At 51.3% G+C, this 23,472-nt stretch overlaps 2 non-coding genes and 1 pseudogene across 2 annotated transcripts in view; all 3 read right to left on the bottom strand.

Moving 5' to 3' along the window:
- Window positions 1–196, bottom strand: part of LOC149254582 (25S ribosomal RNA) — a 3,410-nt gene extending 3,214 nt beyond the window's left edge. Inside the window, exon 1 of the ribosomal RNA XR_016267731.1 lies at window positions 1–196. This exon is cut by the window's left edge and continues 3,214 nt beyond it. This is a non-coding gene — a ribosomal RNA (25S ribosomal RNA).
- Window positions 197–443: 247 nt separating this feature from the next.
- On the bottom strand, window positions 444–597 carry LOC149254583 (5.8S ribosomal RNA). Its single transcript, XR_016267966.1, has one exon. It is a non-coding gene; the product is annotated as a 5.8S ribosomal RNA (ribosomal RNA).
- A 14,417-nt stretch (window positions 598–15,014) lies between these two features.
- Window positions 15,015–15,705, bottom strand: LOC149254584 (18S ribosomal RNA; annotated as a pseudogene; the record flags this gene model as incomplete).
- Between the last annotated feature and the right edge of the window lie 7,767 nt (window positions 15,706–23,472).

The raw sequence follows: 23,472 nt of genomic DNA on the forward strand, positions 1-23,472 counted from the left end.
CTTCTAAGGGACTTGGCCCAGGTCCGCCGCTGAGGACGCTTCTACAGACTACAATTCAGGCGGCGCCGCCGCCCGATTTTCATGCTGGGCTCTTCCCGGTTCGCTCGCCGCTACTAGGGGAATCCTTGTAAGTTTCTTTTCCTCCGCTTAATTATATGCTTAAACTCAGCGGGTGTTCTCGCCTGAGCTGAGGTCGCAAAGTTGGAGCTAAATCTGCCCTACCCCATGGGAGGACAAGAGAGAGCAAAGCAAGTTTGAGCGATGCCACACAAAGCCCACATCGGCTAACGCCGACTGCCCATCCAAGGGGACAAGATCACCGCTCGCCGACGCACGCCACGAAACATCTCTTGAGGTATTTCAGCCGATCGCACCGCACGGGGCACGGACGACCAGCTCCGCTGCTCCCTAGCATATTGCAAGGAGCGCGTTTGAATGGGATGCGACGCCCAGACAGACGTGCCCTCGACCGAGGCCTCAGGCGCAAATTGTGTTCAAAAACTCGATGATTCACGGGATTCTGCAATTCACACTAAGTATCGCATTTTGCTACGTTCTTCATCGTAACAAGAGCCGAGATATCCGTTGCCGAGAGTCGTTTCCATGTACTACCAAAAAATCGGCCACAAAACTGAATAGGGGCAACCCCCCCACAACAAATGTAAGGCCAAGGGGCAAAAGGAGGAAAAACGCATGAGAGAAAGAGAAACAAAGGCGTCTAACCCCCTCACGGGGGGAGGCTCGAACAGAGGACAATCTCCCCCTAGCCCCACGCCCTCGCAAAAAGGGGGGAAATGCGTGGGACAACGATTGAAAAGGACTAGGGTGGCCACCCCGGGAGCTCGCACTGCTTTTAGCCCTTCCCCGACACCAACCCACAACAATTCCCCTTTTTCTCCGTAGAGCTAGGGATCGAAAGGAATAGAACATGATAGAAAACAAAGCACAAACAAAGCACAAACCTCCCAAGCCCCGTGCCTTCAGCAAAAGGGGGGAATTGAAGGGGATGACGATCGAGAAGGACGAGGGTGGCCACCCCAGGAGCTCGCACTACGTTTTATCCTTCCGGAACACCAATCCACAACAATCCCACCTTTTCTCCGTAAAGCTAGGGGCCGCGAGGAAGAAGGGAAGAGAACAACAAGAGAGAAAGGGATATATCAACTGTGGCTACCGGCTCACAAGGGGAGGAGGCTTCAAACAGAGAACAAGCTTCCCCAATCCCGTGCCTTCGCAAAAAGGGGGGAACTGCAGGGGACGAAAATCGAGAAGGACTAGGGTGGCCACCCTAGGAACTCTCACTGCTTTTCGTCCTTCCCGAACACCAATCCACAACAATCCCTCCTTTTCTCCATAAAGCTAGGGGCCGAAAGAAGGGAAGAAAACAACATGAAAGAAAGAGAGATATCAAATGCGTCCACCGGCTCACAAGGGGAGGCTAAAACAGGGAACAAGCTTCCCCACCCCCGTGCCTTCGCAAAAAGGGGGGGAACTGCAGGGGACGGCGATCAAGAAGGACTAGGGTGGCCACCCTCGGAACTCGCACTGCTTTTCGTCCTTCCTGAACACCAATCCACAACAATCCCACCTTTTCTCCGTAAAGCTAAGGGTCCAAAATCAAGAAGGGAAGAAAACAACAGGAAAGCGAGAGATATCAAACGTGGCTACCGGCTCACAAGGGGAGGCTCAAACAGAGAACAAGCTTCCCAAACCCCGCACCTTCAGAAAAAGGCGGGAACTGCAGGGGACGGTGATCGAGAAGGACTAGGGTGGCCACCCTGGGAACTCGTACTACTTTTCGTCCTTCCTGAACACCAATCCACAACAATCCCACCTCTCCTCCGTAAGGCTAGGGGCAAAAGGAAGAAGGGAAGAAAACAACACCAAAGAAACAAAGATCCCAAGAAAAGAGAGAAGCTCAACAGCAAGCCGAGCAAGATGTCCGCTAACCAAAAAGAAATCAAACAAGGCACCCAATCAAAAAAGCGTCCCACCTCTTTACACCCTCCCACATGCATTCATCACAACACCCTTTCCAACTCTACAACATAGAAAACAACCAAGCAAATAAATCACAACCCAAAAATTGACCAATAGAAAAGACAAGGGCCACGATGAGACCAGTGTCTGGAGCACGTCACTGAGAGGCAAACAGCCCCCCCAACCCAACGACACAAGGCTTCAAACGACAAATAGACCACTGCCCATAACACAAACCCACCCCGCTATTGCACCCCTCCGTGTACAAAACACCCAACAACCTTTCCAGTGAGAGAGTCAAGGGGGGTCAAAGAATCAAACTCCAAAGAGGAGTTGTCATGGGCCGACACTCAATGCTGGAGAAAGCCGTGAGCCACAAATACATCGACGGTGCAAGGCCACTAGAGAGAGGGACGTTCGCAAAGCGCACACCACGAAATGAAGAAATGACGCGAGTCCCACAAAAAACCCACAATCCAAAGGGAGGAACAAAGACAAAACCCGCTACTTCTTTTTCCCTCAGAAGGGGAGTGGCTCACGAGAGGACGAGGAATTCCCTTGACGGCAAAGGCACGAGGTAAGATTGCCACCCTCATGCCCGTCGGTGGGGAAAATTGAGATCTCGATGGAGCTCAGACCGAGGGATGGGTTTTTCATTACCTGGTCACCCAACCCTTCCGCGAGGGCATGTCGAGGAACAGTCGGGAGGGACTAGGGTGGCCAGCACAATGGGTTGATCCGCTCTTCATCCATCCCATACTTGACCGCACCCCGACAATCTCGCCTCATGGAAGGTTTGAGCTACCAGGTGCGCGCACAACCACTCCCTCGACCCAACCTCCAGCGAAAAAGCTCACCCAAGCAATACATCAACCGCCACCGCCTTTTCGAGAGAACCAACTATGGAAGCCCGCACCCTTGGCCCATGCCTTCCAACGAACAAAAGACTGAGCACCGCCGCTACGAATGAGTCCGAATTTATCCATCGTTTTTACCAAGCACCTAAACTCTGCAACAAGTCGGAAGGGCTCCCAAGAAACAAGCTTCCGAACCCCCTGCAGAAACACATTGGGGGGGGGAACAAAGGATGGGTGGGACAAGCACAAGCATGGATTGCAAGCACACACGAAAAAGCAAGCGTTACCTCGAGACAAGCAACCAACGATGTTCCCGCCAAACACCAAACCCGCTCCCCTAGAGACGCACCACAAAGTCCCACATCGCAATCGACACCCAACCAACCCGAACCAAAAAAGAAAACCCCTGCTATCAATGATCCTACCGTAGGTTCACCTATGGTAACCTTGTTACGACTTCTCCTTCCTCTAAATGATAAGGTTCAATGAACTTCTCACGACGTCGACGGCGGCAAACCGCCATCGTCGACGCAATCCGAACACTTCACCGGATCATTCAATCGGTAGGAGCGACGGGCGGTGTGTACAAAGGGCGGGGACGTAGTCAACACGAGTTGATGACACGCGTTTACTAGGAATTCCTCGTTGAAGACCAATAATTGCAATGGTCTATCCCCATCACGATGCAATTTGAGAAGATTTCCTGATCCTCTCGAACTAGGAATAAAAACTTGTTGGCCGCATCAGTGTAGCGCGCGTGCGGCCCAGAACATCTAAGGGCATCACGGACCTATTATTGCCTCAAACTTCCATGGCCTAAACGGCGATAGTCCCTCTAAGAAGCTGGCCGCGAAGGGGAACCTCCACGTAGCTAGTTAGGAGGCTGAGGCCTCGTTCATTATCGGAATTAACCAGACAAATCACTCCACCAACTAAGAACGGCCATGCACCACCACCCATAGAATCAAGAAAGTGCTCTCAATATGTCAATCCTTACACCATCAAGTCAAAGAGATGTCAAAATATCATGTAAAACTTTTATGCCTTGCACCTCTTGTATCCCAAGAAGGAAGCACACGCAACATGCCAAGGACATGGCAAACAAATGGGCAGACATGCCGAGCCACAACCCAACAAGGCCACTCCCCGCCCCGCACCGATGCCACCTAGGAGTCCACCCGGACAGCAGCAACAGTGGACCTCGATCGGATGATCGCCTGCACCAGCCTCGACACAAAGGCAAGGGAAGGAAATCATACAAGACAAACCAAGCCCGCAAACTCCCTTAGAAATTCCCCCCAACCCACACCTCCCCTCCCCGCACAGGGGCCACCTAGGAGTCCACCCGGGCAGCAGCAACGATGGACCTCGATCGCATGATCGCCTGCGGCAGCCTCAATGCAAAGAGGAAATGGAAGGAAACAAAACAAGACCAACAGAGCCCACAACCTCTCTTAGAAATGCCCCCTGACCCTCCACGCCATGCACCGAGGCCACCTAGGCGGTCCACCCGCGCAGCTGACGGTGGACCTCGATCACTTGACCGCTGCGGCAACCACGATGCGAAGGCAAAGGAAGGAAGCAAATGCAAATCAAGAGGGTCGCTACACAATACAAGGACACATATATGAATAGGAGGAGGGATCGGGCAGCCCCGCACCCCACGCACCCTACGTACAGGCAACCTATGGGATTTCACACAGCTTTACCGACCGGACGATGCATAATTTTCCCCTACGGCCACCTCCACGCAAAGGAGGGAGGTCGAAGCGTTCCACCTCGAAATCCTTCTTCCAAATAGCCCCCACCATCAATGACTATAGTAGCAAGCCTCCTCCCCATTGGACCGCGAGCCCATACATAATTGAAACAACAAGTGCCCCCCAACCCTCCTCGCAGAGAGGCCACCTAGGAGTCCACCCGGGCAGCAGCAATGATGGACCTCGATCACATGATCGCCTACGGCAGCCTCAATGCAAAGGAAACGAAAGGAAACAAAACAACAAGACCAACCGAGCCCACAAACCTCTCTTAGAAATGCCCCCCGACCCTCCATGCCACGCACCGAGGGCACCTAGGCGGTCCACCCGCGGCAGCTAATGGTGGACCTCGATCATTTGACCGCTGCGGCAACCACGATGCGAAGGCAAAGGAAGGAAGCAAATGAAAATCAAGAGGGTCGCTACACAATACAAGGACACATATCCGAATAGGAGGAGGGATCGGGCAGCCCCGCACCCCATGCACCCTACGTACAGGCAACCTAGCGGATTTCCCACAGCTTTACCGACCGGACGATGAATAATTTTCCCCTACGGCCACCTCCACGCAAAGGAGGGAGGTCGAAGCGTTCCACCTCGAAATCCTTCTTCCAAATAAGACCAACCGAGCCCATAACCTCTTCTTAGAAATGCCCCCCGACCCTCCACGCCACGCACCGAGGCCACCTAGGAGTCCACCCGCACCAGCTGACGATGGACCTCGATCACTTGACCGTTGCGGCAACCACGATGCGAAGGCAAAGGAAGGAAGCAAATTCAAATCAAGAGGGTCGCTACACAATACAAGGACACATATCCAAACAGGAGGAGGGATCGGGCAGCCCCGCACCCCACGCACCCTACGTACAGGCAACCTAGGAGATTTCCCACAGCTTTACTGACCGGACGATGAATAATTTTCCCCTACAGCCACCTCCACGCAAAGGAGGGAGGCCGAAGCGTTCCACCTCAAAATCCTTCTTCCAAATAAGACGAACCGAGCCCACAACCTCTTCTTAGAAATGCCCCCCGACCCTCCACACCACGCACCAAGGCCACCTAGGAGTCCACCCGCGCCAGCTGACGGTGGACCTCGATCAATTGACCGCCTGCAGAAACCACGATGCGAAGGCAAAGGAAGGAAGCAAATGCAAATCAAGAGGGTCGCTACATGATACAAGGACACATATCCGAACAGGAGGAGGGATCGGGCAGCTCCGCACCCCACGCACCCTACGTACAGGCAACCTAGGAGATTTCCCAAAGCTTTACCAACCGGACGATGAATAATTTTCCCCTACGGCCACCTCCATGCAAAGGAGGGAGGTCGAAGCGTTCCACCTCGAAATCCTTCTTCCAAATATCCCGCACCATCGATGACTATAGTAGCAAGCCTCCTCCCCATTGGACCACGAGCGCATACACAATTGAAACAACAAGTGCCCCCCAATGTTCCCAGCAGAGAGGCCACCTAGGAGTCCACCCAGATAGCAGCAACGATGGACCTCGATCGCATGATCGCCTGCGGTAGCCTCAATGCAAATGAAACGGAAGGAAACAAAACAACAAGACCAACCGAGCCCACAACCTCTCTTAGAAATGCCCCCCGACCCTCCACGCCACGCACCGAGGCCACCTAGGAGTCCACTCGCACCAGCTGACGGTGGACCTCGATCACTTGACCGCTTGCGGCAACCACGATGCAAATGCAAAGGAAGGAAGCAAATGCAAATCAAGAGGGTCGCTACACAATACAAGGACACATATCCGAACAGGAGGAGGGATCGGGTAGCTCCGCACCCCACGCACCCTACGTACAGGCAACCTAGGAGATTTCCCATAGCTTTATCGACCGGACGATGAATAATTTTCCCCTATGGCCACCTCCACGCAAAGGAGGGAGGTCGAAGCGTTCCACCTCGAAATCCTTCTTCCAAATAGCCCCCACCATCGATGACTATAGTAGCAAGCCTCCTCCCCATTGGACCACAAGCGCATACACAATTGAAACAACAAATGCCCATAAACGTTGTGACTTAACATTTCCAACCGCAAAAGCCTGCCACGCGCGCAAGATGCAAGAGAAAAGCTGACCCCTCGATCAAACATATGGGCCAACACATCTATCAAAACCTCAAAGCCAACGCAACCACGAACGATGTGCACTTCGAAAGGGATGCCAACCCTTGACTTTACAACAAGGAGAACAGCGCCTCACATCACCCGATGGAAAAAGCAAGCAAGAGGGAGGGTAGGCAGTTTACAACCAAAACCCTTCCACGTCCCTCTTAAATGTATGCATCTCAACCAACAATGCCAACACGGAAAGTGTAAAAGCACAAGACACCGGCACCATAAAGAGCCGAACAATGAAGAGTCTAGCCATCACAAGGAGCCACACCACAACAACCCATACAACTCCCAAAACTTGGAGCAGAAGGGGAATTGTTCACATATGCCTCCAAGGACAAGCATGGCCAACATTACCGCTCATGCGCTACCGAGTGGGTATGGAGAGAAGATGAAAATCGGACACCCTACAAACGACCCTAGGCCATTCTTGAGGCAAACCCGAAAAACCAACTCAATTACCAACCCACCTTTCACACGAAAAGCAAAACCCTCCACACCAAATAGGGAGGAGGTGAACAATATAACGAGGAGCCAATTTCAATGGAGCCACAAATGGCTGCCCAGCCCAATCAAAATTCTCTATTCGCAACAATCGACGGGCACGATAGCGACATAGGCAATGACGGAGTTTTGGGGCTTCCATATGGGACCCGCAACAATGAATGCTCAAAGGAGCGCCGAGAAAACTTTCAACATTCTTATCGTTGGGATGGGAAAGAGGGACGAGGATGAGCATGGCCCACATTACCACTCATGTGCTACCGAGCGGGGATGGAGTGAAGACGAAAATCTGCCGCCCTTCAAATGACCCAAGGCCATCGTTCAGGAAAACCCGAAAACACAACTCGATCACCAACCAACCTTTCACATGGAAAGAAAACCTACCACTGGTATCATCGGGAGGGGAACGAGGGGACCAAGATGAGCCAGGGAGCCACACCACAAAAGCCCATACAGCTCCAAGAACTTGGAGAGCGAAAGGGGAATTGTTCACATATGCCTCCCAGGCCGACCCTGGCCAACATTACCGCTCATGCGCTACCGAGTGGGGATGGATAGAAGATGAAAATCGGCCGCCCTACAAACGACCCAAGGCCATCGTTCAGGAAAACCCGAAAACACAACTCGATTACAAACCCACCTTTCACACGGAAATAAAACCTGCTGCTGGTATCATCTGGAGGGGCACGCGGGGACCAGGACGAGCCAGGAAGCCACACCACAACAGCCCATACAGCTCCAAGAACTTAGAGAGCAGAAGGGGAATTGTTCACATATTTCTCCCAGGCCGAGCCTCGCCAACATTACCGCTCGTGCGCTACCGAGTGGGGATGGAGAGAAGATGAAAATCGGCCACCCTACAAATGACCCAAGGCCATCGTTCAGGCAAACCCAAAAACACAACTCGATTACCAACCCACCTTTCACATGGAGAGAAAACCTGTCGCTAGTATCATCTGGAGGGGCACACGGGGACCAGGACGAGCCAGGGAACCACACCACAATAGCCCAAACAGCTCCAAGAACTTGGAGAGCGGAAGGGGAATTGTTCACATATGCCTCCAAGGCCGAGTGTGGCCAGCATTACCGCTCATGCGCTACCGAGTGGGGATGGAGAGAAGATGAAAATCGGCGACCCTACAAGCGAGCCAAGGCCATCGTTCAGGCACATGCAAAAACACAACTCGATTACCAACCCACCTTTCACACGGAAAGGAAACCTGTCGCTGGTATCATCTGGAGGGGAACAAGGGGTACCAGGATGAGCCAGGGAGCCACGCAACAATAACCCATACAGCTCCAAGAACTTGGAGAGCGGAAGTGGAATTGTTCACATATGCCTCACAGGCCGAGCCTGGCCAACATTACCGCTCATGCGCTACCGAGTGGGGATGGAGAGAAGATGAAAATCGGCGACCCTACAAACAACCCACCTTTCACACGGAAAGGAAACCTGTCGCTGGTATCATCTGAAGGGGCACGGGGGGACCAAGACGAGCCAGGGAGCCACACCACAACAGCCCATATAGCTCCAAGAACTTGGAGAGCAGAAGGGGAATTGTTCACATATGCCTCCCAGACCGAGCCTGGCCAACATTACCGCTCATGCGCTACCGAGTGGGGATGGAGAGAAGATGAAAATCGGCCGCCCAACAAATGACCCAAGGCCATCGTTCAGGAAAACGTGAAAACACAACTCAATTACCAACCCACCTTTCACACGAAAAGGAAACCTGTCGCTGGTATCATCTGAAGGGGCATGCGGGGACTAAGACGAGCCAGGGAGCCACACAACAACAGCCCATACAGCTCCAAGAACTTGGAGAGCGGAAGGGGAATTGTTCACATATACCTCCCAGGCCAAGCCTAGCCAACATTACTGCTCATGCACTATCGATTGGGGATGGAGAGAAGATGAAAATCGGCCGCCCTACAAACAACCCAAGGCCATCGTTCAAGCAAACGTGAAAACACAACTCAATTGCCAACCCACCTTTCACACGGAAAGGAAACCTGTCGCTGGTATCATCTGAAGGGGCACATGGGGACCAAGATTAGCCAGGGAGCCACACAACAACAGCCCATACAGCTCCAAGAACTTGGAGAACGGAAGGGGAATTATTCACATATGCCTCCCAGGCCGAGTCTGGCCGACACTACCGCTCATGCGCTACCGAGTGGGGATGGAGAGAAGATGAAAATCGGCCGCCCTACAAACGACCCAAGGCCATCGTTCAGGAAAACGCGAAAACACAACTCAATTACCAACCCACCTTTCACACGGAAAGAAAACCTGTCGCTGGTATCATCTGAAGGGGCACGCGGGGACCAAGACGAGCCAGGGAGCCACACAACGATAGCCCATACAGCTCCAAGAACTTGGAGAGCGGAAGGGGAATTGTTCACATGTGCCTCCTAGGCCGAGCCTGGCCAACATTACCGCTCATGCGCTACTAAGTGGGGATGGAGAGAAGATGAAAATCGGCCGCCCTACAAACGACCCAAGGCCATCATTCAGGCAAACGTGAAAACACAACTCAATTACCAACCCACCTTTCACACGAAAAGAAAACTTGTCGATCGGATCATTTGGAATTTGAATGGGCCCCCACATGACCGAAAAGAAGCAGCAAGGGAGAGCTGGGAAAAGGAGCAGCAAGAACATGGACAAAGCCAACCTCGGGTCACAACTTAGCATTTTCCATATGGGCTCGTTGGCCCATACACGCCCTTGCCCGAACGAATTTGCAAGGGTGCCCGCACGACCGAAACGAAGCGGCAAGGGCTAGCCGGGCAAATGAGCTGCACGAATGTGAACAAAGCCAACCTCGGGTCACAACTTAGCATTTTTGTTATGGGCTCGTTAGCCCGGGCATGCCCTTGCCCGAACGACCCACCCAAAAGAGTTCACACGGGCGCCCTCAAACGACCCGCCCGGACGATTTTGCGTGGGCGCCCAAAAGACCAAAACGAAGCCACAAGGAAGAACCGAGAAAACGAGTTGCACGAACGTGCACAAAGCCAACCTCGGGTCACAACTTAGCATTTTTGATACAGGCTCGTTCGCCGGGGCGCACCCTCACCCGAACGAGTTCACGCGGGCGCCCTCAAACGACCCGCCCGAACGACCAAAACGAAGCGACAAGGGAGAGCCGGGAAAACGAGCTGCACGAACGTGCACAAAGCCAACCTCGGGTCACAACTTAGCATTTTTGATACGGGCTCGTTCGCCCGGGCGCGCCCTCACCCGAATGACCCACCCGAACGAGTTCACGCGGGCACCCTCAAACGACCCGCCCGAACAACCCAAACGAAGCGACAAGGGAGAGTCGGGCAAACAAGCTACACGAACGTGCACAAAGCCAATCTCGGGTCACAACTTAGCATTTTTGATACGGGCTCGTTCGCCCGGGTGCGCCCTCACCCAAACGACCCTCCCCAACGAGTTCACGCGGGCGCCCTCAAATGACCCAAACGAAGCGACAAGGGAGAGCCGGGCAAACAAGCTGCACGAACGTGCACAAAGCCAACCTCGGGTCACAACTTAGCATTTTTGATACGGGCTCGTTCGCATGGGCGTGACCTCGCCTGAACAACCCGCCCCAACGAGTTCACGCGGGCGCCCTCAAACGACCCGCCGGAACTACCTGCCGGAACGACCCAAACGAAGCGACAAGGGAGAGCCGGGCAAACGAGCTACACGAACGTGCACAAAGCCAACCTCGGGTCACAACTTAGCATTTTTGATATGGGCTCATTTGCCTGGGCGCGCCCTCGCCCGAACGAATTCACATGGGCGCCCTCAAACGACCCGCCCGAACGATTTCGCATGGGCGCCCGAACGACCAAAACGAAGCGACAAGGGAGAGCCGGGCAAACGAGCTGCACGAACGTGCACAAAGCCACCCTCGGGTCACAACTTAGCATTTTTGATACGGGCTCGTTCACCCGGGCGCGCCCTTGCCCGAACGAGTTCACATGGGCGCCCTCAAACGACCCGCCCGAATGATTCCGCATGGGTGCCCGAACGACCGAAACGAAGCAACAAGGGAGAGTCGGGCAAACTAGCTGCACGAACGTGCACAAAGCCACCCTCGGGTCACAACTTAGCATTTTTGATACGGGTTCGTTCACCCGGGTGCGCCCTCGCCCGAACAACCCGCCCGAACGAGTTCACACTGGCGCGCTCAAACGACCCGCCCGAACGAGTTCACACTGGCGCACTCAAACGACCCGTCCGAACGACCGAAACGAAGCGACAACGGAGAGTTGGGCAAACGAGCTGCACGAACGTGCACAAAGCCAACATCGGGTCACAACTTAGCATTTTTGATACGGGCTTGTTCGCTCGGGTGCACCCTCACCCGAACGACCCGCCCAAATGAGCTCACGCTGGCGCGCTCAAACGACCTGCCCGAACGACTGAAAATAAGCGACAAGGGAGAGCCGGGCAAACGAGCTGCACGAACGTGCACAAAGCCAACCTCGGGTCACAACTTAGCATTTTTGATACTGGCTCGTTCGCCCAGGCGCGCCCTCGCCCAAACGAGTTCACATGGGTGCCCTCAAACGACCCGCCCGAATGATTTCGCATGGGCGCCCGAATGACCGAAACGAAGCGACAAGGGAGAGCCAGGCAAACGAGCTGCGCGAACATGCACAAAGCCAACCTCGGGTCACAACTTAGCATTTATGATACGGGCTCGTTCGCCTGGGCGCGCCCTCGCCCGAACGACCCGCCCGAACGTGTTCACGCGGGCGCCCTCAAATGACCCGCCCGAACGACCGAAACGAAGCGACAAGGGAGAGTCGGGCAAACGAGCTGCACGAACGTGCACAAAACCAACCTCGGGTCACAACTTAGCATTTTTTATACGGGCTCGTTCGCCCAGGCGCGCCCTCGCCCGAACGAGTTCACGCGGGCGCCCTCAAACGACCCACCCGAACGACCCAAACGAAGCGACAAGGGAGAGCCGGGCAAACGAGCTGCACGAACGTGCAAAAAGCTAACCTTGGGTCACAACTTAGCATTTTTTATATGGGCTCGTTCGCCCAGGTGCGTCCTTGCCCGAACGACCCACCCGAACGAGTTCACGCGGGTGCCCTCAAACGACCCGCCCGAACGACCCAAACGAAGCGACAAGGGAGAGGCGGGCAAACGAGCTGCACGAACGTGCACAAAGCCAACCTCGGGTCACAACTTAGCATTTTTGATACGGGCTCATTCGCCCGGGCGCGCCCTCCCCCGAACGAGTTCACACGGGCGCCCTCAAATGACCCGCCCGAACGATTTCGCATGGGCGCTCGAACGACCGAAACGAAGCGACAAGGGAGAGCCAGGCAAATGATCAGCACGAACGTGCACAAAGCCAACCTCGGGTCACAATTTAGCATTTTTGATACGGACCTCGCCCAAACGACTCGCCCGAATGAGCTCACATGGGCGCCCTCAAACGACGCACCCGAACGACCCGCCCGAACGAGTTCACATGGGCGCCCTCAAACGACCCGCCTGAACTATTTTACATGGGCGCCCGAACGACCTCCCCAAACGAGTTCGCCCGAACGAGTTCACACGGGCGCCCTCAAATGACCCGCCCGAACGATTTTGCGTGGGCGCCCGAACGACAGAAACGAACCGACAAGGGAGACCCGGGCAAACGAGCTGCACGAACGTGCACAAATCCAACCTCGGGTCACAACTTAGCATTTTTGATACGGCCATCGCCTGAACGACCCGCTCGAACGAGTTCACACGGGCGCCCTCAAACGACCCGCCCGAACAATTTTGCATGGGCGCCTGAACGACCGAAACAAAGCGACAAGGGAGAGCTAGGCAAACGAGCAGCACGAACGTACACAAAGCCAACATCGGGTCACAACTTAGCATTTTTGATACGGCCCTCGCCCGAACGACCCGCCCGAACGAGCTCACATGGGTGCCCTCAAACGACACGCCCGAACGACCCCCCCGAACGAGTGCACACGGGCGCCCTCAAACGACTCACCCGAACGATTTTACATGGGCGCCCGAACGACCTCCCCAAACGAGTTCGGCCGAACGACCCACCCGAACGAATTCACACGGGCGCCCTCAAATGACTCGCCCGAACGATTTTGCGTGGGCGCCCCAACGACCGAAACGAACCGACAAGGGGGAGCCAGGAAAACGAGCTGCACGAATGTGCACAAAGCCAACCTCGGGTCACAACTTAGCATTTTTGATACGGCCCTCACTCGAACGACCCGCCTGAACGAGTTCACACGGGCGCCCTCAAACGACCCGCCCGAACGACCCACCTGAACGACCCGCCCGAACGACCCGCCTGAACGAGTTCACACGGGCGCCCTCAAACGACCCGCCCGAACGAGTTCACACGGGCACCCGCAAACGACCTGCTCGAACGACCGAAACGAACCGACAAGGGAGAGCCGGGCAAACGAGCTGCACGAACGTGCACAAAGCCAACCTCAAGTCACAACTTAACATTTTTGATACGGCCCTCGCCCGAACGAGTTCACACGGGCGCCCTCAAACGACCCGACCGAACGACCCGCCCGAACGAGTTCACACGGGCGCCCTCAAACGACCCGCCCGAATGATTTTGGATGGGCGCCCGAACGACCGAAACGAACCGGCAAGGGAGAGCCGGGCAAATGAGCTGCACGAACATGCACAAATCCAACCTCGGGTCACAACTTAGCATTTTTGATACGGCCCTCGACCGAACGAGTTCACACGGGCACCCTCAAACGACCCGCCTGAACGAGTTCACACGGGCGCCCTCAAACTACCCGCCCGAACGGTTTTGCATGGGCGCCCGAACGACCGAAACGAACCGACAAGGGAGAGCCAGGCAAACGAGCTACACGAACGTGCACAAATCCAACCTCGGGTCACAACTTAGCATTTTTGATACGGCCCTCGCCTGAACGACCCGCACGAATGAGTTCGCACGGGCGCCTTCGAACGACCCGCCCGAACGAGTTCACACGGGCGCCCTCAAACGACCCGCCCGAACGATTTTACATGGGTGCTCGAACGACCGAAACGAACCGACAAGGGAGAGCCAGGCAAACGACCCGCTCGAACGAGTTTTTACACGGCAAACGAGTCGATCGAACGAGTTTACATGGGATCCGACACACGACCAAAACGAAGTCACAAGGGAGATTCGGGCAAACTGGCGGCACGATCGTGCACGAGGCCCACCCCCTTCACAACTTATCATTTTTTATACGGCCACATGTGCCCTCGGTGCCGTCACACGACACGACATGACACGACCCGACCCGTTTGCACGGGCACCCACACACGACACGTCCCGACCCGCCCGAACGAAATTTGGGGTTTCCATGGGCGCACGACCCGAACCAACTATGGAAGCCGACACCCTTGGCCCATGCCTTCCAGCGAACAAAGAACCAAGCACCGCCGCTACGAGTGAGTCTGAATTTATCCATCTTATTTACCGAGTACCTCAACTCTGCAGCAACCATGCCCAGCCGAACAGATCGTCGGAAGGGCTCCCAAGAAACAAGCTTCCGGACCCCCTGCAGAAACACATTGGGGGGAAGAAAAACAAAGGATGGGTGGGACAAGCACAAGCATGGCTTGCAAGCACACACGAAAAAACAAGCGTAGTTACCTCGAGACAAGCAACCAACAATGTTCCCGCCAAACACCAAACCCGCTGCCCTAGAGACGCACCACAAAGTCGCACATTGCAATCGAAACCCAACCAACCCGAACAAAAAAAGAAAACCTCTGCTATCAATGATCCTACCGCAGGTTCACCTATGGTAACCTTGTTATGACTTCTCCTTCCTCTAAATGATAAGGTTCAATGAACTTCTCACGACATCGACGACAGTGAACCACCATCGTCGACACAATCCGAACACTTCACCGGATCATTAATCAGTAGGAGCGACGGGCGGTGTGTACAAAGGGTAGGGACATAGTCAACACGAGTTGATGACACGCTCTTACTAGGAATTCCTCGTTGAAGACCAATAATTGCAATGGTCTATCCCCATCACGATGCAATTTGAGAAGATTTCCCAATCCTCTCGAACCAGGAATAAAAACTCGTTGGCTGCATCAATGTAGCGCGCATGCAGCCCATAACATCTAAGGGCATCACGGACCTGTTATTGCCTCAAACTTCCATGGCCTAAATAGCCATAGTCCCTCTAAGAAGCTAGCCATGAAGGGGAACCTCCGCGTATCTAGTTAGCAGGCTGAGATCTCATTAGTTATCGGAAATAACCAGACAAATCGCTCCACCAACTAAGAACGGCCACGCACCACCAACCATAGAATCAAGAAAGAGCTCTCAATCTGTCAATCCTTACTATGTCTGGACCTGGTAAGTTTCCCCTGGTTGAGTCAAATTAAGCCGCGGGCTCCACTCCTGGTGGTGCCCTTCCGTCAATTCCTTTAAGTTTCAGCCTTGCGACCATACTCCCCCCGGAACCCAAACACTCTGATTTCTCAGAAGATGCTACCGAGCGGGGATGGAGAGAAGACAAAAATCGGCTGCCCAATGAATGACCCAAGGCCATCATTCAGGTAAACCCGACAAAGAAACTCGACTACCAACCCACCTTTCACACGGAAAGAAAACCTGTCATTAGTATCTTCTGGAGGGGCACGAGGGGGACCAGGATGAGCCAAGGAGCCACACCACAACAACCCATACAGCGCCAAGAACTTAGAGAGCATAAGGGGAATTGTTCACGTATGCCTCCTGGGATGATCATGGCTAACATTACCGCTCATGCGCTACCGAGTGGGGATGGAGAGATGATGAAAATCGGACACCCTACAAACGCAACAAGGCCATTGTTCAGGCAAACCCGAAAACACAACTCGATTACCAACCCACCTTTCACACGGAAAGAAAACCTGTCGTTGGTATCATCTGGAGGGGTACAAGGGGACCAAGACGAGTGAGGGAGCCAAACCACAATAGCCCCTACAGCTCCAAGAACATAGAGAGCAATGGTCCACATATGCCTCCCAGGACGAGCATGGGCAACATTATCGCTCATGCGCTACCGAGTGGGATGGAGAGAAGATGAAAAACGGCCACCCTACAAATGACCCAAGGCCATCGTTTAGGCAAATGTGAAACCACAACTCGATTACAACCCCACCTTTCACACGGAAAGGAAACCTATCGTTGGTATCATCTGGAGGGGCACGAGGGGGACCAGGACGAGCCAGGGAGCCACACCACAACACAACAACCCATACAGCTCTAAAAACTTGGAGAGCGGAAGGGGAATTGTTCACATATGCCTCCCATGACGAGCCTGGCCAACATTACCGCTCATGCACTATAGGGAGGGGACGGAGAGAATATAAAAATCGGCCGCCCTACAGACAACCCAAGGCCATCGTTCAAGCAAATGTGAAAACACAACTCGGTTACCAACCCACCTTTCACACGGAAAGAAAACCTGCCACTGCTATCATCTGGAGAGGCATGAGGGGACCAGGATGAGCCAGGGAGCCACACCACAATAGCCCATACAGCTCCAAGAACTTGGAGAGCGGAAGGGGAATTGGTCACATATGCCTCCCACGATGAGCATGGCCAACATTACTGCTCATGTGCTACCGAGTGGGGATTGAGAGAAGATGAAAATTGGCCGCCCTACAAACGATGCAAGGCCATCGTTCAGGAAAACACGAAAACACAACTCGATTACCAACCCACCTTTGTCACGGAAAGAAAACCTGCTGCTGGTATCATCAGGAGGGGCACGATGGGACCAGGACGAGTCAGGGAGCCACACCACAACAGCCCATACAGCTCCAAGAACTTGGAGAGTGGAAGGGGAATTGTCCACATATGCCTCCGAGGCCAAGCCTGGCCAACATTACTGCTCATGCGCTACCGAGTGGGGATGGAGAGAAGATGAAAATTGGCCGCCCTACAAACGACCCAAGGCCATCGTTCAGGCAAACCTTGTTACACTAAAAAATGTCACCATGGCTATTTACAGTCAGTATGGCTCAATCAACAGTCATACTACCCTTTTGAGCAAGTCTTAGGCCTCTGCTATTCATGTCAAAATCCAAGAAAGAGAGAAAGTCCTTGTAAAATATGTTTATCTCTGGGTACGCAGGTTCTCTCAAGCCTTGCCTGCGGGTACGCACCTTTTGTTCACAAGGTCTGCGTCCAAGGACGCTCTGTATCTTAAGGGGTAGGTGCGTCCCTCTGAAAAGGTTAAAATGTGCGAGTTTCATCTTCAAAAACTTACTTGTGGTCACTTCTAGAGCTTTCTAGAAGGTTCTTGGATGAATATTGAGCGCCTCCAGATGGTTCATGCACTTTTGTCAAAGAGGAACTTATCCCATCAATAAGGGAGTGATCCCATCCAAAGAGGGGACTATCCCATTGATGGTGGACCTGATTAACTTCCTCTTGAGCACTATAAAAAGAGGCATTGAGCCAGAAGGAAGAAGGTTGAAAGCTATAGATTTCTAAGGGTAAATGCTGCAGGAATTAGGACTCCCATTTAGAAGTTTGTGAGGAGAGATTGTCACCCTTACTTGTTCTACTTGGAAGTGGGTGAGCTTTGTCAAAGTAGAGGAAGACTCTTGTGGACCCTGGAAGGAGCTTGCACAACACCAAGGCTCAGGTTGTAATGGTTCCTTTTGATTACCTTTAATGCAAATTGGTCCATTCTTCTCAATAGCTTGTTGTTAATGGGTTATTTCATGTACTCCTTGGTCTATATGTTGAATATGCTTTGTTTTATGTTATAATCAGGTGCTATTTAATTGTTTGAACTGTTGGTGATTGCAGGTTTTGGAGAACGGGAGGAGCTCATCCGGATCAACAAAGCTTGGACTTCTACAATAGCGTTTGGACAGAGGTAAGAACGAAACACCTTGATTTCTCATATCATAATGTATGTTTAGAGAAGGATAGCTCCAGTTTGTTTTGTTTGTCATTAGAATGTCTTAGACTTCTAGGAAGGTCAGCTGTGTCCGCACCCTTGACCGATTCCGTGTGACAAATTGGCGACTCCGCTGGGGAAAGTTTCCATTAATGAAAAGAGTCCTTTCTTTTGTTTGAACTTTGCTTTGAGAAAATTGATTTCTTTTTCTGGTTTTGGCTCTGTGATCTTGTCTCTGGGTGGGTTAGCTTAGGATTAGTTTGATTTTTGGTTTTCTTGAGTTTTTCAGTAGGACGCACCCTCTGAGTGCTGCACAGTGCGTCCTTGGACGCACTTTTGCTGTGTGCACAGAGCGGGCCCGCACCTGTGCTAACGGGTTGCCTGCGTCCCCTGCCAAAATTTAAAAAAAATTCCATTTTTTGCCTTTTTTGCTCTTAGATTTTGTTTTTTCTTAGTTTTTTCTGCCCAGATTCATCAGTCCCTTGTCCAGAATCTTCACCTGAACTGGTTTCATTAGTATTAAGTGTTTTAGTGGATTTCGTCGAAGTGTAAGCCCTAGGGTTTGATTTTGAGTAGGTCTTGTAGTGACTTTAGCGGTAGGAATTGTCAAAGCCTTAGATCTCTCTGGTTTTGTCAACTTTCTAAGAAGTCAGACCTGTTCTAAAAGCCTACCTATAGAAGTAACTTACCATCAAGTTGTCTTTTGGGCCATTTTCGAAGTACTTGTTATTTAAGTTTTGAATTCCATTTTACGAAAAGAACAAAAAGATTTGAATTTTGTTTTGGCTAGTCTTTTGATTCTGCATTAGCTAGCCCTTGATTTGTTTTGATCAAGTAAAACATCCTAGAATCGCCTTTATGAGCTTTTGCCTTGTTAGTTTTACTTAGAGTAATCTCTTTTTTGGTTTGCTTTTGAGATTGTTTTTGTTAAAGGTAGGTTTACATGCTTTATTGAAAATAGAAAATACAAAAATATCTCCTTTGAATAGTTTTGTTTCAAGTAGCTTTAAAAGTTTTTGAAAGAAAAAGAGTTTTTCGTGCAAGTAAAGAGTGGTTATGTTTGTATGCTCGAAAAGAAAAAAGAGAATTGTTTCTTTGATTGTCTTTTCTAAAGAAGTTGTTTTCTCTAAAAATTGCATTCTCTCAACTCTTTTAGTTAAAGATTTTCATTGAAAAAGCAAAAGTAGTCTAGATCATCTTAGGTGCATCTTTATAGTGGTTGGAGTCGAGTCTGTACACCATCGGTTTCACTTCCATCACCTTGTGACTTTAAAGAACAACCTTAAAAGTAACGCTTAAAGTAAAATTGAACTAGTAACTTTTATTTTCTAGGGCTCTAAAGCACCAACATAGCTTAGGCTAGTGTCTTGGAATAGGTGAGTACTTAACTCTCCAAGGCAGTAAAACAAACAAGTAGTCGATCTTGTGATAGAATCAAATCCAATTGTTACATTTACACTCTGGGAAAGCTCCTCTTAAAGGAGAAGCACGAGCTCGTGTCCGAACCAGTGAGGGGATCATTCCCCCCTCGTTGGGAACGATGCCAGGCAGTACGTATTACAAACGGTAAACCTCGGATTAACCATTGTCGAGGAGCCAGGGGTCACTTATCGGTAAACCTTGGATTACTGTCAAGGAGCCGGTAAGGGGATTGAGCTTGCTACTCTGCCCTTGCGTGCTGTCGGAGTTTAGACTGTTCCCCCAGGTGTACTTGTGGCCGTTGGTAACCTTAGTGACCATAATCTCTAGGATTCTACCCAAGGTGACGGTGGAGGGAAGGTCCCACTGTACCTGGAGCAGACGTCGGCTATACTCACTTGGATTTTCTGGGGGGTTCACTTCACTTCGAGACGGTTAAAGTGGAGGAACTTGGTCCAGTCTATTCATTAAGCAGGTTGTCGGCGTAACTGTTCCACCCGCCATTTCTGTACTGAATCCTGCGAGGTTGGACCTAATCACCAACTAGCACTTTTGGTCCGGAAGATACTGTTTGTGTTTGGTTTGACGCTCTAGATTCTTTAGGCGTGTGATTCAATTTGTTTGGTTCTTTAGAGGCTTTAGGTGGTTTGATTTGAAATTTTATTTTGTTTTCGTGTGTAGTAGTTAAAATTTTTAGCTGTGGCGGAATTACCGAGACAGTCCCATAGAATTCGGGGCAAGTCTCCTGAGATTGTTACCGGAATAGATTTGTTAAGAAAACTCCGTAAATCACGGGGTGAATCTCCTGAAGACATTCCGGGTCAGTACGAAGGGTTAAAGGTCCTTGTAACTCCTCCTAGTGACAGTAGAGTAGGTTCACCTGAAGAAGGAGAATCTTCCTTGGTAGTCCATCCAGATTACCAAAGTTTAGAAACAGGTTACAATCCCGAAACTGTTACAGTTTCCGAGCTTGCTGGTAGTTTTTCATCTGCCAGTGAAACAGGCGAAGAACCTGAAATATTCGAACCTGTTACTCCGACTCCTAGTGTTCCTGATTCACCGAGAATAGAAAGAATTATCACCGAAAATCTTCCTGTTGGTTTAATTGCAATAGAAGAACTTGTTCCAGAGGAAGAAATAGGCGTCTCTGATCCTGAAGATCAAATTACCCTTGATCTAAGGGAGCGTGAATCCATCTTTTACAGTCCTCCTAGAAGTACTACTTGGTACCTCTCATTAACCAATTATTTAGACAACTTTGGTTTTTCCACACCTCGAACTCCTTTTCCACCTAGAGGAATTCATACTCCTGTAAATATGTCTGGTCAGTCATCTGTGTTTACACAAAGTCCTGAATCTTTTTTACATGGCGGTCCTTCTGTTCCTACTGGGTATCAATCTCTTTCTGGTACCTTTGCGGGAGCATCTCCTCAACCCATTGATCATGGGTTATTAGTTGGAAACAGTGGTAATGTACCATTGAGTGTAGGAGACATTTACATGATGTCAGGTTCAGTTCCCGTTACCCAACCTCAAGGTGGCCAATTACCGCCTGGGGGGCAACCTTCGTTAATGCCTGGGGGGCAACCTCAAGGTACTTCATTCGTGTCTGGGGGGCAACCTCAAGTTCAGTACGCTCCTATGGGGAAATACATACCTCAAGGTCAACCCCAGCCTCAATATGTACCCCAAAGTCAACCTCAGTATCAATATCAACCTCAAGGATGGCAACCTCAAGGATGGCAACCCCAAGGGTATCAACCCCAAGGGTATCAACCTCAAGGATACCAACCTCAAGGTCAAGGTCAACCCCAGTACCCGTATTTACCTCAAGGTTATCAACCTCCGGGTCAATACTCTGGTCAAAGTTATCAACCACCTCAAGGGCAATCATATGGGACTGCACCTTACAATTATCAACCCTATCCTCAATCCGGCTATGGATCTCAGTATCCTCAACCTGTTATGGGTCAATACCCTGGAATGTTAGTGTGGGATCCGTCACAGGGTCAACAGATGTTGCAACCAAGTATACAGTCAGTACCTCAAGCAGGACAACCTGTAGTTCCTGGTCCACCCCAACAACCGCAACCTGTCCAGTCAAGTGTTCAGACCCCTGTAACTTCAGTAGTTACTCAGCCGCCAGTTGCACCTGGTACTCCATCTCAAACGGCTGCAGCAACTACCGCCACATCTACCATACTTACTTCTGGAGTATCGGCAGCTCCGGTTTCCACTGTCCCTGTAACCACTCCTCAGACATCTGTACCGTTGTCTGGATCTACGATTCAAACTACAGTCCAGATGCCTGTAGGCCAACCTGGTATAAGTACGGTTGTTACTACTCAACCTCAATTTGTTCAACCTCCGTACCAGGGACAGTATCAACCTGGGCAAGCTGCCCAACAACCGGTTTACCAGTATCAACCGTATCCTGGGTACACTTATCAACAACCTCAGCAACCCCAGTACGGTCCGGTTAATCCTGGTTTTCCAGGAGGATATAATATCCCAAATGCGACTCCTGTTCCTAGTTATCCTGGATATCCTCCTCCTGGGGCCGGTATTGTGACCCAGAGTTTTAGAGATCCTAACCGGCAGTTACCGTTTATCGCAACTTTGGATTTACCAGACTTGACGCGCCTAACGAACGATCCAATTCAATATCTTCCGTTCTGGCCGTCAATGCCAAATAAGTTGCCCAGCGATATACCCAAGTTCGAAGGTAAGTCTGGAGAGGATCCGTCCAATCACGTGATGACTTACCACCTCTGGTGTGCTTCAAATTCCATCTCGGATGATTCGATCCGTTTACGTCTTTTTCAGCGTACGCTCATTGGTCTCACGGCCAAGTGGTACATTGAGTTACCACGGGCCTCTTTTTACAATTTTAGCCAGTTAGCTACTTCGTTCTTAACTCATTTTCAGTTACCAGTCAGATACGATAACGGTACAGAGTTATTAACTTCACTAAAACAATCGACCTCCACGTATATTTCAGATCACATCCATGAGTGGAGACGTCGAAGAAGACTAGTGAAAGTTTTTATCCCGGACCAAATCTTAGCTGAATGGTTTGTTAAATCACTATTACCAAGAATTACTGAAGATGTAGCTAAGGCCGGAGTAGTTACTGAGGAGCAAGTCATTGCTCAGGCACAATACCTTGACTTAGTTTACACGCAGTCGGGTACATTACACGAGAAGATTCCGGATCTTCCAAAGTCGAACCAAATCGCTGCTGCTCCTTCGGGATCTCATGCCGCTGATGGTATGATTGGTATCGTGACTACAAAGAGCAAGAAGAAGTCTTCCAAGGCTTCAACTACTCCTATTATCACTTTGCCCGATTCCCCGACAGGAGAGTCTTCTCCTGAACTTACCGCCGATATTCACACTGTAGAGTCATCTACGGCCAAATCAAAAAACGATGGAAAGAAGAAAGGAAAGAAGAAGGCTAAAGCAGACAAGGCTCCAAAGGAGAAAACTGAAAAGTCGGAAACCAATGACGAAAAGCGCAAACCTCGATATCCTTGTCTCATTTGTGAAGAGGATCATTTTACGAGAGACTGCCCTCATCGGGCCGAGGTAGTGAAAATAGTCAAAGGTTCTCCCACTCCTGCTGTGTTAAAAAATCCATTTCCGGAGCAGGAAAATAAGATGATAGGTTCTTCCTCGAATGCCAGTGAAGAACCCATTTTGATGATGTCTCATGTGAGGATTGCGACTCGATCGCAAGATTATGGTAGTAAGAATCCTGTTGATGGCAAAGAAGCAGAATCTTCTCACTCTAACCCATCAACCTCAGCTCCTGGTTCCGATCCACTACAGATCGAGAAACCTAACCCAGACTTAGTAATTAAACCGCCCGCCAAGGGTGTACTTCGAAGGTCTGCTTTCAATCC

Source organism: Pinus tabuliformis, chromosome 7 (genome assembly GCF_031772625.1).
Source record: "Pinus tabuliformis cultivar Carrire ecotype Pingquan chromosome 7, CPIR1, whole genome shotgun sequence".
NCBI lineage: Eukaryota > Viridiplantae > Streptophyta > Pinopsida > Pinales > Pinaceae > Pinus > Pinus tabuliformis.